At 41.7% G+C, this 20,175-nt stretch overlaps 1 pseudogene; it reads left to right on the top strand.

Moving 5' to 3' along the window:
- The window catches only part of LOC108704104, a 156,892-nt pseudogene that overhangs the window by 9,366 nt on the left and 127,351 nt on the right, over positions 1 to 20,175 (top strand).

Genomic DNA, 20,175 nt, shown 5'->3' with positions numbered 1-20,175 from the left:
ACAGAAGAAAGGGGACTGATGTGATGAAGAATGCAAGGCGTTGTTATGGGCGAACTCAGCCCAGGGAAGGAGATCCGACCAATCGTCTTGGCACAGGGAAACATGGCAGCGAAGAAATTGTTCCAACGCCTGGTTCACTCTCTCAGCAGCTCCATTGGATTGCGGGTGATAGGCAGAAGAAAATTGTAAAGAAATGTTGAGAGCTTTGCATAAGGATCTCCAAAACCTAGAGACGAATTGTGAGCCACGGTCAGAGACGATCTCGGCAGGAAACCCATGGAGACGAAAAATATGATGGATGAAAAGCTTGGAAAGTTCAGGGGCAGAGGGAAGTTTGTGGAGGGGAATGAAATGAGCCATCTTGCTAAACCTGTCAACGACAACCCAGATGACAGTGTGACCGGAGGAGACAGGCAGTTCCACAATAAAATCCATGGCAAGATGAGTCCAAGGACGAGATGGAATAGGTAATGGAAGAAGGAGTCCTTTAGGGGGAGAATGTCCAGACTTGGAAATGGCACAGATGGTACAAGAAGAAACAAAGTCTTTGACGTCTTTCTTCATGGATGGCCACCACACCAGGCGAGAAAGGAGTTCGGTAGTCTTCTCTACTCCGGGATGACCAGCCTGTTTAGAACTGTGAGCCTGGGATAGAATAGACTGGCGACAATCAGGAGGAACAAAGGCAACCCCTAGAGGAATATTGTCCGGAGCAGAAGCTTGAGCTGAAAGGATTTGCGAGGCCAAGGAGGGAAATAGGGCAGCTACGATCTTGGAGGAAGGCACAATGGGTTCAGGATCTTCGGAACAGGGAACTTCAGGGATAAAACTTCTAGACAAAGCATCGGCCTTTCTATTTCTAGAGCCAGGACGAAAGGTGATGACGAAGTTAAAACGGGAGAAGAATAGTGACCATCTGGCTTGTCGAGGATTCAAACGTTTGAGGGACTGGATAAATTCGAGGTTCTTATGGTCTGTAAAGATGGTCACGGGAATGGAGGATCCTTCCAGTAAATGTCTCCACTCCTCCAGGGCGAGTTTCACTGCCAATAACTCACGATTCCCCACATCGTAGTTCTGCTCGGAGGAGGAAAACTTCTTAGAGAAGAATGCACAGGGATGCAATTTCCCATCCAAGGAAGATCTCTGTGACAAGACAGCTCCAGCTCCCACATCTGAGGCGTCGACTTCGAGGAAGAAGGGAAGAAGAAGATCAGGGTGTCTGAGAATAGGTGCAGAAGAAAAGGCAGTTTTCAGGGATTCAAAGGCTTCCAGGGCTGGAGGAGGCCAGTGTTGTGGCTTACCCCCTTTGCGGATGAGGGCCAGGATAGGAGAGATTTTGGAAGAGAAACCTTTAATAAATTGTCTGTAATAGTTGGCAAAGCCAATAAATCTCTGGATAGCCTTGACACTTGTGGGGAGGGGCCAATCAAGAATTGCTGAAACCTTGGCTGGATCCATCTTGAAACCCTGCTGGGAGATGATGTACCCAAGAAAAGGGATGGAGGACACTTCAAACGAACACTTTTCCAATTTAGCGAAGAGATTATTCTTTCTTAGACGAAGAAGAACTTCCTTCACTTGGGAGCGATGCTCGTGGAGATTTTTGGAAAAGACAAGAATGTCATCCAGATAGACAACAACACTTTGCCCCAACAGGTCTCTGAATATATCATTCACGAACTCTTGGAAGACCGCGGGGGCGTTACATAGTCCAAATGGCATGACTAGATATTCATAATGCCCATCTCGGGTATTGAAGGCGGTCTTCCATTCGTCCCCTTCACGAACTCTAATGAGGTTATAGGCACCCCGAAGATCCAGCTTGGTGAAGATCTTGGCCCCTCTTAACTGATCGAAGAGTTCGGAGATTAGGGGGAGAGGGTAACGGTTTTTAATGGTGATTTTGTTTAACCCCCTATAGTCGATGCATGGTCGCAGACCTCCGTCCTTCTTTTCGACAAAGAAAAATCCAGCACCAGCAGGGGAGGAAGAAGGGCGGATGAAGCCTCTTTGGAGATTTTCCTGAATGTAGGTCTTCATGGCAGCCGTCTCAGAGGGGGAAAGAGGATAGGTGCGACCCCGGGGAGGCATGGAACCAGGAAGAAGTTCGACTGGACAGTCATAGGGTCGATGAGGAGGAAGAATCTCTGCAGAGCCCTTATTGAAGACGTCAGCAAAATCTTGATAGATGGACGGAAGGGTCAACTTGGGAGAAATAGAAGAAACTTTGATAAGGGGCACAGCAGGCAAACAGTTCTGTTGGCAATAGGGGCTCCAGCGGGAGACTTGAGCGGAGGTCCAGTCAATGACTGGATTATGGGTACACAACCAGGGGAGCCCCAAAACAAGTGGAGTTGAAGGGCAGTCGATGATTAGAAAGGCCAATCTCTCCAGATGCATGGTGCCCACTCTAAGAGAAAGTTCGACGGTGGTTTGAGAAATAATGGCCGAAGACAGAGGGCGGTCATCAATAGCCAAGACTCGCAGAGGAGAAGCCAAAGGTTGTAGAGGAACCGCATAGCGAGCAGCAAAAACTCTGTCCAAGAAATTTCCAGCAGCACCAGAGTCCAGGAAAGCTTGCACTGGGATCTTCTGGGAACCGAATTGGATCTGTGCCGGAAGAAGGAAGCGTTGAATAGAGGGTTGGGGAGAATGACAAACACCACCCAGATAGGTCTCCCCAAACCTACCTAGGTGCTGGCATTTCCCGGCTTCACAGGACACTCATGGGCGAAGTGTGATTTGCCCCCACAATACAGGCATAGGCCGGCAGCCCTTCTCCGTAGCTTCTCCTGTTCGGAAAGACGAGCCCGTCCGATCTGCATGGGTTCCTCAGTAGATGGAGCAGAGGAAGCAGAAGCCGCAGGAGTAGGAGAGGGGAAAGCAGAAGCCGGATTGAAGAGTAGGGGTCTCTGAAAGCGAGGAGCCAGGGTGGATTGGAACCGGGGATACTTCTTCGAACGCTCTCTGTCGAGCTCGAGTTGAAATTCCCTCTGTCGGGTGTCAACCTTTATGGCCAACGCCACCAGATCCTCCCACCGAGAAGGAATTTCCCGGGAGACCAAATCGTTTTTGATCCGCATGGCTAGGCCGTTGTAAAAGGCGGCATGGTACCCATCATTGTTCCAGGTGGTCTCCGCCACTAGGGTGCGGAACTCAATGGCGTACTCCGGAACAGAGCGAGTGCCTTGCTGGATCTGGAACAGGCGAGCAGAGGATGCCGTAGCTCGGCCAGGGGCATCAAAGACAACCCGAAGTTCACGGATGAAGGCACTGGCATCTTCAATCAAAGGATCCCTCTTTTCCCACAAAGGTGATGCCCACTCCAAAGCCTTCCCCTGTAGGCGAGTAATCATGTACCCCACTTTAGCTTGTTCAGATACAAACTGACCTGGCAGCAGGGCGAACTGGATCTCGCACTGGTTGATGAAACCTCTGCATGCAACAGGATCGCCGCTGTAGAGGGGAGGCGCAGGAATGCGAGGTTCCGAAGGCTGAAGTGGGCTTGCAGGAATGGCCACAGGGACCGGGGCCACAGGGGACAACGCCGACAACTTGTCCAGGATAGCTTCAAGAGCCTGACCGAAGTGTGTCTGCTGGGCTTCGTATGACTGCATGCAGGAAGCCAAACCGCGGATAGCACCACCGACATCAGGTGGAGCTGGAGTCTCCTCCGAAGGGTCCATGGCCCAACTATACTGTAACGGGCCCGAAGGCACAGTAATAGTGTAGACCAAAGAGGAGACCAGACCAGGTTCGAGGTACAAAAGGGTTTATCCAAAGAATCGTCAAAATACAGGCAAAAGGTCAGACCAGGCAGAAGACAAGCAAAATCGAAGAACAGGCAGGAATCGGTACACAAGAATCAAAATAGATAATAACACCCAGGAACACTGTAGCAGGAACCTATAGTTGGGCAAGGACTGGAAGGGGAAGTGAGTTTAAGTAGTCCCTGGGTTGGCGCCAAATTTTGACGCGCTTGCGTCAGACGCAGACGCCAGCGTCCCCACGCTGACGTCTTGACGCCGGCGCCCGATTTTGACGCCGGCGTCCATTCCGTCGCCGACGACCAATCCTGGACTGGGAAGGAGATGAGGTCATAGACCTGTGCCCGGCAGGAGCCATGTGGTGAGGCAGGCGGTCGCCATCTTGGACGCCATCTTGAAGACTTGGAGTAGATTCCATTACAAGTAGGAACATATATGTGTGGTGCCAATATTTGTAAATGCTGCAAATTCATAAAAATATCTAAGGAAATATGCAGTACAAGTAATGGCAAGATACATAAGAATGAAACATACGCCAACTGTCGAACTTCGAATGTTATATATCTTGCCACGTGTCGGTGTGGAAAGCAATATGTGGGAAAGACAAAAAGGAGACTTAAGGATAGTGTTCTTGAACACCTAGCCTGCGTAAATAGGAAGGACATGTCATCAGCCATTGCAGCACATATATTGGATGAACATGGAGCTAATGAAAATTTTGTCTCTTTCCAGGTTAGAGAGAATGTGAGAATGGGGAAGAGGAAAGGAGACTTTGATAAAGTATTGTCTAAAAGGGAAATCAAATGGATGTCCACACTGGAAACAGTTATACCGCAAGGTTTAAATAAGGAGTGTGACATCAAATATTATATAGATTAAACAGACTTATTACCACAATAAACAATATAAATAATAAATGAATTATATAGTCTGGAGAGAGAAATATACATGTGCCTGTGAATGAATTTATAATAAGTTTATAAAATCACATCAAAAATAACTAGCAATGATTTTACTGATTAATTCCAACAACCAATTGGTTAATTATTATACCCCGATGAACCTAGTTACATCTTAGCAGAAGTATTATACTTACGTGTTGAAAAAGTACATTTTCGGGACAACTTGACAATATGTACATAATGTATACAGAGTTATATGCATAGTCTTTTAATAGTAACATTATAAAGATGATATTATTACAATTTATAGAATCACTTTTATGGAATTAATGTCACTTTTAATGAATTTTACACATAATAATCACGAGCTATAACCTTTACTCTTGTTCCCTTAACACTAATGAATTATATATATATATATATATAGTGTGACTTTATGCTTTTTCCTTCTATTGCACATATTTTAAAGATATATGAATTTGCATAGCACGATATATACCAATAAATTGATTAATATGCAATATGTGTGTTCAAAGGTATTTATTTCAATTTTGACGTCACTTTCACTGAACTCTGAGGAAGTGCCCAGTGTTTGGGGCACGAAACGCGCTAGTTTTTCGCACTCCCCCTCTTGATGTACCACTATGTATGTTTAAATAAAGCCGCTTATTGATATTAATCCTACCGCCTCCCGTGGATATGTCTACCTGCGCTGCCAGCAGATTTTTTGTTGGATGCATTCAAGTACTCGGCTGAGAGTTACCGAGATCCCGCGATAGCTGCGGTGGACGAGGGAGAGAGGAAGGAGTGGGGAGAGCTCCACCATCTACTCCTCTTCTATTATTGGTGTCAACAGCTTTTACTACCCTACCTCCCTGAGATATGACATTCTAGAGCATTACCTATCATAGACTTAATACAGTATAACACAGTAATTGTGCTTTTCTTTTATGACAGGGTCCCAACTTTTTTGTACTATGAGCCACATACAAATGTAAAAAGAGTTTGGAAACAACACAGACATGAACCAGTTCCTGGGGCTGCCAAATAAGGGCTCTGATTGGCCTCTGTATGTACTGACAGCCTACAGGAGTCTCTGTTTGGCAGGCCTCTGTTTGTAGGCTTGCTTCCAAACCTTGAATTTCAAAAAAGAAGCACCTGCTTTAAGGCCACTGGGAGCAACATCCAAGGGGTTTGTGAGATGCCCTGTGTTTACAGGACATAAGCAGAGAGGTAAAATCAAATCATCTGGGCAAGGAATGGGTTAAGTAGCCTTCCCAAGCACAAAAATCACCCTCCACCTATGTCCTCCTTCTTCAACAATTTGAGACACACTCACGTTTTTGCCTAAAAACTCTCAGTGATCAACTGCTGCAACATTGCAGTCTCATATAGGGTTGTTTAAAACATTTTGTTCCTGCAGCGATTACTATTTCCGTTGAGGGGGACAAAATTGTCCCAATTTATTATAGTGTATGGTAAGGTAGATTTAGTTGATAATTTACAGATGTTCAGGAAACAGCTTTAAATAAATTATACATTATTATTTTAATATTATCAGTGACCAGATATAAAAAAACAAAATCCTGCAAATGTAACATTTTATTCATTTAATGTTCTCCCATAGACTCCATTATAATAAAATAATCCAATTTTTTTTTAAATCTTTCCTTTTCTTTGTAATAACAGTACCTTGCACTTGATCCAAACTAAGATACTATATAGCTAATCCTTATTGGAAGCAGAGTCAGCCTATTGGGTTTATTTAATGTTCACATGATTTTGTAGACTTAAGGTATGAAGATCCAAATAACAGAAAGATCCGTTATCCGGAAAACCTCAGTTTCCAAGTGTTCTGGATAAAATTTCCTTGTACAAACAAGCATTAATATTTCTATGTACTTTATCACTGTAATAATAAGACAGTAATCTGTATTTGATAGTAACTAAGCTGACACAAATGTATGTATTGACAGTACAATCCTGTAGGGGTTTTAGAAGGGGAAATATACATTTTATATTGTGTGTGTGTGTGTGTGTGTGTGTGTGTGTGTGTGTGTGTGTGTGTGTGTGTGTGTGTGTGTGTGTGTGTGTGTGTGTGTGTGTGTGTGTGTGTGTGTGTGTGTGTGTGTGTGTGTGTGTGTGTGTGTGTGTGTGTGTGTGTGTGTGTGTGTGTGTGTGTGTGTATATATATATATATTATTTTAATATTATCAGTGACCAGTTATAAAAAAACAAAATCCTGCAAATGTAACATTTTATTCATCATTTCACTGTTTGAGAGAAAAGTAAGAGGCAAAATACGGTAAGAATCAGAACATAAATTGGGTTTAGAATACATTCATCAAAAATCACTTTTTCCCCAGTGACATTGTTTTTTTTTTTAATTATGTTACAGCTGTTGTAGTACTCAAACACAATTTGCCTTATATTATTAATCATTATTTTATATTATTTTATATTATGATTTTCGTATAGATGCACATTTATTCCCTTGGAATGACCATGTACTGGGGTGCTGACTATGAAGTACCAGAATCACAGGTAAAGACACATTACAAAATTATAGCTGAAAACACAAAATGCCCGAAAGACCACACATAACAAAAACAATTGCTCATTGCAGACATTTTAATATGAGCTCTGTGAGGTCAACACAGTAGGAGGGGAAAGGTAATTTTACAGTCTTTTTTTTTTTAATCCTTTTCAGTACAGTAGTGGTTGGTGGCAACACAAACTTCACCTCTGCCTGCTCACAGTGGCTACTGAGCACAGAAGTTGTGCATGTTAGTTAATGTGTATTAAAATAGTTAATAGGCCATGTGCACCATTTTATATTAAAGGTAATTATAGGCATTCAATCAGTATGAATAGGTTATGATTAAAAAACATGTCCTGTCTCTTTTCAATTTTTAAAGAAATGTTTTGGTGTTTGTGATTAGTTGCAATAGGCAATTGGCTCGTGCTTCCGCCTGTAGCAGCCACCTTTGGCCTCGGGAGGAGCCCTCAGCTACTCAGATGCCGCCAGGTCTTATAACGAGAGGTGCAAGGCGAAAGATTATGACCAGGCAAAAGGGGCACAACGGTATGCAAAGTCTTTGGGCAGAAGGTCGTAGTACAAGGCGTTAGGCAATAGAGTAGTCAGCTCAGGCCGGGTCGGGGCAGACAGAGAATAAACTTAGTCAGGCAGGCAAGGGTCAAACCAGGAAGTCAATCAGAGGGGTTAAGCAGAATCAAAGTCAGTATTCAGGCAAGGGTCAGGATTCAGAAGTCAAATAGCCAGGCAGGGGTCACAACAGGAATCAAACCGGTTCAAACAGAATAGCACAAAGCTCAAATAGCACCAGGAACAAATTTCTATAACGGGCAGTGTGAAAATACAAAATACACCTTTAAAAACATTTGAATTTCACACAATTGCGCGCCGGCGTCATCACGCCAGCGCGCATGCACCTATATAAAGAGAAGATGCGCACATCCTTAGTTTACCGGATGGAAGTGGCTCGCGGCGGGTGTCCCTGCCATCCCCCCACTAGGCCACTAGGGTATGTTTTTACTACATCTATATAATATATCATATGATGTGTTTTATATTGTGCAAGTATTTGATTCTTATACAAGACTACACTAACAAAGTAAAGCGAAGTGCATATAAGATTTTTTTTTTTTTTTCGCAGGTTGATCAGCTTGGACTCAAAACCGATGAGCCAGATCGCAGTCAAGCAATCCGTGACAGATTAAGGGGAAAAGGACTTCCTACAGGTAGGAGAAATTCTCTGCAAAGCTTTATGATGTCTAAGAATGTATTGTCTCAATCTATAAAGCAAGGAAACAAACATCACTACTGACCTCACTTTCCAATCAGTGTTATCTTCAGTGACACTTGCACTGTTTGTACAACATAAACACAATAACTTTGGTAAGTTACATTTTGAATGTAATTTTTTACAATTATCAAGTGTCACTTGAAAATAAATATTTTAATACAGGAATAACATTCCAAGGTAGCTTACAAAATATTTAGTTTAACTAAAGTGACTTAAGTATCTCAAACTTTGGAAGAATTCTGTTTGGTGATATTTTTCTTAAAAGTAATTTTATACATATGCTCATCAGTAGGGCTAAGGGGAAGATTGTTGACCTAGGGCAGTGATCCTCAACCAGTAGCTTTTGAGCAACATTTTGCTCACCAACCCTTAGGATGTTGCTCTCAGTGGCCTCAAACCAGGTGCGTATTTTTGAATTCCAGGCTGGGATGCAATTTTGGTTACATGAAAACCAGGTGTATTGCCAAATAAAGCCTCCTGTAGGCTGCCAGTCCATATAGGGGCTACCAAGTAGCCAATGACAGCACTTATTTGGCTTGTGTTGCTCTCCAACTTCTGAATGTGGCTCATGAGTGACAAAGGTTGGGGACATCTGTAATGTAATAAAATACACTCTTTGCCCAGGAGCAGTAACCCATAGCAATCAGTCAGCAGGTAGCATTTACTGGTCACCTCTGATTAAAAGCAAACACCTTACTGGCTGCTATGGGTTACTGCTCCTTAGGAAACTTAGTCCATTCTATTACATATGGGGGTAGTGTTTTGTGAAGTAGGTGCTCTGGTTGCATGAGTGGTCTGAAATGGAATATCATGACACAGATAGGGGGTAGCATTTTGGTGAAAGTGGCAGCACTAAAACAGTCCACTAAAATCTCTTATTTTAGGAGATCAAATGTTTCCATCCAGCACAGAGCAAAAAGTACTGTTTCCAAGTATAGGATCTGTATCTCTGCTACAAAACATCCAGATTTTAGACTGTGCAGGTGGCAGTAGCATAAGACAGCCTGTCATGTTCGCTGAAGCAATGCATCTTTTTAAGGCTGATATCTTGAGAACCTGGATGTTATTATTTTAGGAGGATATTAGGATTTTATAGGATTTTACCTAGAAAATTACATAACTGACCGTGAGAAAATTACATAGCTGATCTTGCTCACCTTGATAACCGTAGAGCATATTTTAATCATGTTGCTCAGCTTTTGATTTTTAATATTTTCTGTACTGGAATTTCTTGTACATTTAATAATGGATATCATCACAAGGTTATTCTTTATAGGAAAGCTTTCTTTAAAAAAAAAACTCTGTATTTAGCACTTAATGATTTTTTTTATTAGCTATTGTATGGATCTGTTCCTTTAATCATTAATCCAAACCCAGTGTGAATAGTTTATTATGAATTATTTTCAGTCTGTTAAAATGCTACTACTTTTGAATAGTACTGAATAACTGTCCTTTTAAGTAATATGTTTCATTAAAATTGTTTCCCTCCATGCTCTTTATAATGGAATGTTAAAATTTGCCCTTCAGGGACTTCCGGGGGGCGGACCCGCAAGATAGTTACATAGTTAGTTAGTTACATAGTTAAATTGGGTTGAAAAAAGACAAAGTCCATCAAGTTCAACCCCTCCAAATGAAAACCCAGCATCCATACACACACCCCTCCCTACTTTTAATTAAAATTCTATATACCCATACCTATACTAACTATAGAGCTTAGTATCACAATAGCCTTTGATATTATGTGTGTCCAAAAAATCATCCAAGCCATTCTTCAAGGCATTAACTGAATCAGCCATCACAACATCACCCGGCAGTGCATTCCACAACCTCACTGTCCTGACTGTGAAGATGGCCGCGTCTTAACGAGCTCCGGCACCAGCGCTCTGGTTTTTGGCTTACTACCTGCCATATCTCCTCAACCTCGAGGTATAAACAGTAGCGGCTGGTCCCTGGATAATTGAGGAGTGAAGTGCCATCATCCAGCGGCCGGCTTCTCCTCACTTGCAATCCCGGAAGACGGCACACTTATATCGTGGACCCGGACCGTGGTACTGCACCAATTTCGCAAGCGCTCTTGTGGCGTGTGGCCTAGGTGGGACGATCGCCTCTTTGGGGGGCAGTACTGGCCACGGGAGGACGGAACCACATCAGCGTCTGTACATCCAGCTCCGGCGGTCTAACTCTCTGCGGCAGTCAGACGCGGGCCTGCACCACGTGGCCATTTGCGCATACTACTGCGCGCCGCCATTTGCCTGAGAAGACGCAGTGAGTACCGTGATATAAGGGGGTTGATCTAAGACACAACCGCTTGCTTCTTGGGCGGTGCTTTTCTCCCACCTGTGCAAAACGTCATCCCTTCACGGCTCTACTCACATAGCAGGCCTAGCCTCCCATTCTGGCCATCACGTTTCCTACTAGGAGCTGTATTAGGCCACTTCAAGCTGATATAAAAAATAGGGACATACCATAGTGGCTACAACAACAGGCCATATTCTATCTTCTGCTGCCTACATCACACGGCTTTGTATAGCACATACTGCTACTGCCGCACAGGCCTCGACCTCTACTTTTGTTTCTGTGGACTACTGCTTTGTGTGCTTTTTGCTTGCCATTTGTATACCAACTATAAAAAGGTGAACGACCACTCCGCCTTGTCCTTGCCCTCTCTTTATACTATGTGACGGACTCGATGAACACTATCTTACCCACTGCCTAATAACTCTGTCTACATGATGTGATAGTTATATACGTCTGTTCTGTGGGGGATGCCGATCTAACTGCCATTATTGGACTTTCCTGTATCACGCCAAGGCTTCCTAATTCTGTTTACAATACTATGGAAAAATACTTGAGTCCAAATCCTACCATGCCGCCGAAAGCTGCGAAAGCCAAACCCAAGGAGAACAAGAAAGATACTTCTTCCACCTCTCCTGATATGGAACCCTCCACTGCCCCTCCACCTTACAAATCCAAACTCAAGAACTTCTCTCTGCTCTGGGACCCTTGCTGGATCAAAAATTGGAAGGACTTAAAGAGTCGGTATAGGAGGTCCTAAATCAGCTTACGACCCAATCTCAGTGGATAACGGAAGCTGAGCAGCGAATCTCTGATTTGGAGGACAGCCTGGAAAAAGCTCAAACAACTCTGGACACACAACAACGCGAAATTACGATACTTGCGGAAAAAGTTGATGATTTAGAGAACAGGAGCAGGAGGAACAATTTACGTCTAGTAGGAGTCCCGGAAACTGTAAAAGGGTCAGACCTGGAAATTCTACTGACTGTTAAGTTGCCAGAACTACTGCATATGGACCAGTCACTTTTACCATACCAAATCGAACGTTTTCAACGGATCAGACCCCCCCCTGCGAAAGATGTTACTAGACCTAGGCAGGTCATATTCAAGCTCCTAAACTTTGTAGACAAAATGAACATTCTTGCAGCCTATAGGAAGATCAAGACTCTTTACTATGATGACCACAAATTGCTTCTGTTTCAAGATTTTTCCGCCTCAGTGGCAGCGAAACGAAAGGAATTTAGTCCTCTCTGCAGGATGCTTTTCTCGTCAGGACACAAATTTGCCTTGTTGTTCCCTGCCAAACTCAAAATAATAAACAAAGATGATGGTCGACCAACATTTTTTGAGGACCCTGTTCAAGCCATGTCCTACTACAAAAAGCTTCCCCACGCAGCTGGAGCACAGTTTCGACACCTGACTGCCTCTTCAACGGAAGCTTCGGACCTACGGGAACTGATGGGCCTAGATCCTTTCTGGAACTTGTGGTATCACTACCTCTAGGTTTTTGATTGGTCATGTTTTACTTCCTTATTGCTTTTAATTCAGGAAGACATTATTTCGTTGCTTTTTTCTACTTTTTCAATGGGTATTAGATATGTTGAACAAATGTTACGATTGATACGTAATTTGAATTTCACTTCTATGTTGTTATTTTGGTTTTGCTTGTTCTTCTCACTTTATGCTCTGACTTTTGATATTAGACTTCACGATTTTTGGGATCCTTTTTTCCTTAGGCCATGTATACTCGGGATGAGATCTGCTCGCTGGGACAGTTTCTCCCCCACTCACAACTGCCATATTTTGATGCCCCACCACAAGACGGGTATAGGGTAAATTATTATGGCGGAACCACATGTGACCACACAAAACTCTGTACATGCGATTTCACATTTAAAAACAATTTCCTGGAATGTGGGCGGGCTTAATACCCCAATGAAAAGACGTAAGGTCCTAGACCGGCTTCACAAAGAAAAAGCTGATATTATATTGCTACAGGAGACCCATTGGAAGTCTCAAGATAGATTATCTCTTAAGGCACACTGGCTCCAAACAGTTTTAACGGCGTCCTATAGAACCAAATCTCGGGGGGTTGCGATTCTACTTAACAAATCCATGCAATGTTCGATTCTGAGAACCTATAGTGATAAAAGGGGTCGATACCTGATAGCTGATATAGAGACTCATAATGTATTGTATACTATTGTCAACATTTATGCTCCTAACACTAACAAATTTTTTTTTACAGATGTTTTACAGAAGCTTGACTCCTGGGGGGCGACCAACTTTATCCTAGGCGGCGATGCCAACGTACTTTGGGACTCCTACATGGACAAATCCGGTAAACCTGTCTCACATACTAACACGAGGGCCAAACCTCTACATACCCTCTGTGAGCTCTTACACCTCTATGATTCCTATCGCCATTTGCACCCGACCACCAAAGATTATACCTTTTATTCAGGAGTTCATGGTACCCATTCTAGGATAGATTACATCTTTGTCTCACAGACGCTGCTGCCTCTTTTAACTGCTACTACAATATCCCCCATAGATATATCTGACCATGCTCTGATTTCAATGCAACTCAAATTATCGCAACCGCTAATGCGCTCCTCTAATTGGAGATTTCCGGCATATTTAACGTCTAATGATGACTTTGCTCTTTTTCTGAAATCTTGTTGGGCTAACTACATTGATGATAATATCGAACATTGGGATGACTCCCATCTGCTTTGGGCTGCATCGAAACCTGTCTTGAGGGGGCATATTATATCTTACCTGATTCGGAAGAGAAAACTTTATTCCGACAAATACACTCTTTTACAACGACAATTAACCCAACAATATACTGCTTTTAAATTGTCTAATCTCCCCGAGGACAAAAGTAAATACAAGGAGACTAAACAACTGTTTGATACTTTATTGACAGAAAAAGTACATAACTCATTGACTCACACTGCTAATCTCTTTTATAGATGGGGTAACAAATCTGGGAGTCTTTTAGCGAAAATAGCGAAAAAACAAACTGCAAATCACTTTATTCAGAAACTGAAATCCCCACAAGGCTGGACTAAAGACCCCACCCAAATAAAAGACATTATGACATCTCACTTTATGGATTTCTATAAAGCCCCCTCAGATGACCCCACTGATGGCCTCAAGTTTCTACAGGAAGCTGGCCTCCAGAAATTGTTGGTCCAGGACAGGGAAATCCTTGATGCCTCTATATCAAAGGAGGAAATTACGAAGGTGATTAAACAGTTGAAAACTAATAAAACCCCAGGCCCTGATGGCCTCTCGGCGGAATATTACAAATTATTAGTGAATGAAGTTTCCCCTATTTTGGCAAAACTGTATAACGCTACTCTACACGGCTCTCCGCTGTGGAGTGAAGCAAATGTTGCACGAATAATTCTAATCCCAAAAGAAGGGAAGGACCCTAACTGACGAACATCGTATAGGCCGATTTCCCTGCTTAACCAAGATCTGAAAATATTAACTAAAATTATGGCTGACAGATTACAGCTTATCCTACCCACCATACTTACCAAACACCAGGTAGGCTTCCTCAAACGTAGACAACCTGTGAAATCCATCCGACAAATACTGACGGTCGTCTATCATTGTAACCTAGATAAAAGGAAACAAGGCATGCTGATAAACTTGGATGCAGACAAAGCCTTTGATAGGATCTCACACGCCCATATTAAAAGGCTATTAAAATTCCAACACTTCGGCATACACATGCTTAACCTATTCAATAATCTGTACTCGGACCCCCGTACCTTTGTTACGGTTAATAATTCAAATTCTGATAGATTTACAGTATCTAGAGGGACGAGACAGGGATGCCCACTTTCTCCCCTACTTTTCAATTTGGCATTGGACCCTCTCCTACGCCATTTTCTGAAAGATCCACAATTACCCGGGATATTGATTAACCACACCCAGTTAAAAGTTACAGCTTTTGCGGACGACATATTACTTTTCATACAGACTCCGGCCTCGGAAATTCCACACATACTCTCTATAATCCACAGATTTGGTCAAATAGCTGGCTTTCAAATTAACGTGGATAAATCTGAAGTGTTACTACTACATGACACGACAAAACAAAACTGGCCTCCGGACTTCCCCTTTAAAAAGGCCACCCATTATATTAAATATTTAGGTATCAAAACACCAAAACTTACCACCTAAATATTCGAGCAATCATTGACAAGATTCACCAAGACACTGTTCAATGGAAACATATCAATCTAACTTTTCTAGGTAGAATCCATTTTATTAAAATGATTCTATTTCCCAAACTTTTATATCCCATTCAAATGTTGCCATATTGTGTAAAGAAATCCGACCTGAAAATACTTTGTACGTTCATATGGCAGAACAAACGTTTCCGGATTAGTCTCTATAAATTACATCTACCTAAAAACTTTGGGGGGGTCAATTTACCAAATATTAAACAATATAATGAAGCTGCACTGTTACGATATGCCGGGGACTGGCTCGCAGATCGTAACTGGTTTACAACACTGGATCTAGATGGATCCCATTCTTGCGGACTGACTCTAAACTATCTCCTACATTGCCCGCCTTCGGCCATTCCGCAACCTTTAAAAGACAATCCGCTTTTTGCAGACATCTATAAGACTTGGCGTTCCCTAAGACTAAAGTCCCAACTATCTCAGCAACACTCACCATATCTTACCTGGCTGGGCAATGCGAAATTTCCTATAGGCATGTCGAACCCAATCTTACAGGCCTGGAAAGGAGAAGGTTTATATACTGTACGTGATCTATTTAAAAACAACTTAGACTTGCTATCCCTGGCAGACTTAATTGAAAAATTTCCGTTTACCAAACCCTATCTTTTCCTCAGCATGCAATTATTACACTTCGCTAGAACTGTTATTCACGATATAAGAGATAGGGGCTTTAGTCTTGCAATAGACACTCTTTGGAAGGATTGACAAACGTATCGTTCTACTTCCCAAATCTATAGTGTGATACGCAGCAACATTGATGTAGACACTGTGGGGGACTCTTTGTTTAAATGGACGCTATCTATACCGCAAATGAACCCCACGGACGTTTTGAAACTCCACGTCCAAATGATGAAGTTGCTCCCAGCCAGTCGTTATCAGGAAATGACCATACAGATTCTCCACAACTCATACTTAACCCCCGAAAGACGTTATAAAATGGGTAATCTCCCCTCGGATAGTTGTACTCGATGCCAAGCCCCCAAAGCAGATCTCTTGCACATGTTTTGGTTTTGCCCTAAAATTTCAAACTTTTGGCTGGATGTCTCCTCCTACTGGACGCAGATGACAAACAAATTGATTCAACCTAATATAGAATGGGCATTGTTTAGCTCGGTGAAACTATATACAAACTTAACCAGAGAAGAGAAACACTTGGCGACCCGATTGGCAGCAGCTTCTAGAAAGGCAATCTTACATCAATGGCTCTCTACGGACAGCCCATCCCTTTTACTTACCAAACAAAAGCTACATTACATCTTCCATATGGACTGGCTGGAGGCCACGGCCAAAAAAGAACAACAGGTGGACAAATTCTTCTCTGTTTGGGGCACTTACATCAATGGCCTCCCATATCCGCTTAAATATCTAACCACATATACTTTCCAAAACACTACTTGGTATGACTTAGAAACTCTTAGGGATAATCCACTATTACGGGAAACTTCTCAATATATTCGAACTACTCTCTGTGGAAACGCGACAGATCCAACCTCGCCCCCCAGGACTCAGCGAACTAACAGGCTTTTGGCCTCATATTTACGGTAACTGACCTTTACCTAAGGAAATACTTTGATTTTCTTTTTTTTTTTTTTTTTTTTTTCTTAATTACGTTTCTAGATAAGAGCATATACTTCCTGCCTATTTGTTTGTTTGTTTGTTTCTGGTTTGTCATTCTATTTCATTATATATCTCATTTATGACTCATGTACATGTATCTATCTGCTATTCCACTTCTTACCATGGGTCTCTGGTAGACCCGAATGTTTTCATGATTGTACATGTCTGGCTTTCAATAAAAACAATTTGTGAAAAAAAAAATTTGCCCTTCATATTTTCTAGATTACCTTTCTTGTTCCCCAGGAAACTGGGAAAAGGGCAGTTGTATTGATTTAAAAGCTATTATTAAATGTGTGCCAGTGGCATTTTCCTTGTTCTACAATTGGACAGAATCAACTCCTCTAAAGTAGGGATGCATTGATTTTTGCTCAATGCAGGAAATACTTTTAAACTTCCTATTCTGCCTGGCATTTCATTCTTTTGCTTTTATACCCCAACATTGTTGTTTTTATGGTATAAAAAATGAAACTATCACAACTTTCACCAATTTTAGAAAATTTATTTCTCATTTCATTCTTCTATGGGTAACTTTAGCAACCATATATAGTAATATTACTCAACTGACAACTGGAAATCAGGTAGTTTGATGTTTGTAGAAACAACATTTACTGAATCTTTTGAGTTTATAGAATGTTTTTTGAGACTTCACTGAATATGGGCTTCAACCTTGATTTAGAAGTTTTTATAACCCTTTATCATTTACCTAATCTAATGTTTTATGAAAATAAGATACAGTTGCTGGATTCATGTGTTAAATCTTTGCTTTGTTTCCCTTTTCTAGTATTCTCACTATCTTTCTGTGCATTCTTATCTGATAAGTTATATACATCAACCGTGTTTTTCTATCCTTTCTGTTATCCTTCTCCTTATTTCAGATCTTTGCTTCTTATCAGTCTTTCCTCTCTACACCAATGGTCTTCCTGTCCCTCCCCTGTATATTCTTTGGATTTTTACCACCTGCTGTATATCTATTTAATAGCTCATGTCCAAGATGTTTTTCTTTAAAGGTAACTTTATTTAGTCTTTTGTTATGGATACTCTGCTGCAGAAGCATTTTCCTCATACCATTTTGCTATACGTATATATTTGCTATGGTAACTTTTAAGTAAAAAAGTAGATCCTGCTTACATTTTTATGTATTTTTATTTCAGGGAGAACCAAAACTGTTGATAGCTTTGATGCCCAGTCTGCTATATCACAGCAAGCCTTCTTTAACCGTGGCCATAGCAAATCCATGGGGTTTCTTGCATTCAAAGATCAAAGTGAGGAGGAGGACTCATGTCATTTCACATCATCTGACTGTAACTCTGGATATGAGAATGAAATGAACTCTCATCATCAGCTGATGACAAGTGAATTAGATATAAAAAACTATGATGGTGGCCAAAGGAAAAAAAACTGGGTATCTTCCTTTGACTTATTATCACTGAAGGATCAATCTACAGAAAAAGATTTCTCTACAAAACATCACAGGCCTCCTCGATACCACGAAACAGAGACTATACAGATTAGCAGTCTGCCTAAAATTAAAGATTGCAAGCACTCTGATGGAAGTTCATCCACTGATGTATTGGGTCCCTTTAGATTGGATCAAGCCCGACATGGACCTGAGGTGCCAACAGCTGTTGCAATTTCAAGTGCCTTGGACAGGATTCGTGAAAAGAAACAAAAACTTCACGTGTTGAGAGCAGCAATGACTCTAGAAGGTCAGTTTCAAGTCTGCTGTAGTGTATACTTACAAATATAAATATAAGTACATGCTGCTCTTTGCCTGGCATTATGGGCATTCACTGAAAATCAAACTGGGGATACTGACTGTGAATATAACGGATAAATAGAGAGTATTGGGGACAATAACACTGAGATTTTAATTTAAAAATGTCACCAAAACAAAGACAGCTGGGAGTTATAGCAAATACTGGACTTTTAAAGTTAAACTATCCTGCTTACAGATATTAACTATGGTTTAAAAAAACAGTAAAATATACATTATAAGAAAATTAAACTATCTCACATAAATAGTGATGATTGGGAACTCTAATACTGCTCTTTTAAAGTAAGACTTACAATGATTTTATGCCAACACTGGTCTTTTGAGTGTCTGTTAATAAAGCATTTAAAAGGGAACTTTAGGAATACAGATACTCTCCATATGGCAGAAGCATTAAGGATATAATTAAATGTTGTTTTGGAGGACAGAGCCTTTTGTCAGATGTGTACATCTATGTTAACTACATACAGTTTCTGTCTATGTTATCAAAAGTTATGTAACCTACCTAACATTTAAGGTGTTGGCACACAGGGAGATTTGTTGCCTGTTGGAAATCTGCATTTCCTTCAGACAGCAAATCTTCTGAAACATTAACTAACATTAATATCAATACATTTAAAACTCTTTACTTGTGGCAATCCAGAGTTTTAATAACATTTCACATGTGGCGATGCCAGTGTTAATTAATGAAGATTTGTCCCACACGTTTAGCCCACAATCCCAGAAGGCAGCAAATCTTCCTGTGTGCCATATCCCTTAAAGGGGAACTAACCCCTAAAAATGAATATGGCTAGAAATGCAATATTTTACATACTGAACTTATTGCACCAGCCTAAAGTTTTAGCTTCTCAATAGCAGCAATGATCCAGGACTTTAAATATGTCATAGGGGGTCAACGACACTCACATTCTCAGTGGGCTCTGAGCAGCTGCTGAGAAGCTAAGCTTAGGGGGGGGGGGGATCATCATAAATTATGAAGCATAAAATTAGGTTGGCCTGTAATATAAGATGATGCTACAGGGCTGATTATTCTGAAGATCACATGTTCTTTTGCTCTGTAATAATAAAACAGTATCTTGTACTTGACCCAATGGTTGGAACCCAGCAGGAATGAACCTGGGACAGGGCATCAACATTGCCCATTTCTGACCCGGGCCTATGTTTCACTGTGAAACAGTAGTCCTGCAGTGTGAGGAACCAACGATTCACTCGTCTATTGGTCTCCTTCTTTTGGGCCATCCATTTTAGAGGTGCGTGGTCCGTAATAAGGTCAAATTTTCTGCCTAAGAGGATATACCTTAAGGCGTCTAGGGCCCACTTTATGGCCAAACACTCCTTTTCAATTGTGGCATACTTCCTCTCACAATCATTGAGCTTTCTGCTTAAGTAAACCACGGGATGCTCTTCCCCATTATAAAGCTGGGATAATACTGCCCCTAAAAAAAGTCCACAGACTGATGCGTCTGTCTGGACCACAAAGTCCTTTGAAAAATTTGGGGAATACAAGACTGGTTGTGCACATAACGCATCTTTGAGGGCCTGAAAAGATTTTTCTGCTTTGGGGACCACTTGATCAGTTTTTTCACTTCGTTAAGTCTGTTAAGGGAGCAGCCAAGGTGGCAAAATGAGGAATAAACCTCCTGTAGTAGCCAGTGATACCCAGGAAAGCTCGCACCTGCTTCTTATTAAGAGGGCGTGGCCACTGTTGAATGGCTGCTGTTT

Source organism: Xenopus laevis, chromosome 1S (genome assembly GCF_017654675.1).
Source record: "Xenopus laevis strain J_2021 chromosome 1S, Xenopus_laevis_v10.1, whole genome shotgun sequence".
Lineage (NCBI taxonomy): Eukaryota > Metazoa > Chordata > Amphibia > Anura > Pipidae > Xenopus > Xenopus laevis.
The sequence above is the reverse complement of the archived record's forward strand: the minus strand, read 5'-3'. Positions and strand labels throughout refer to the sequence as shown.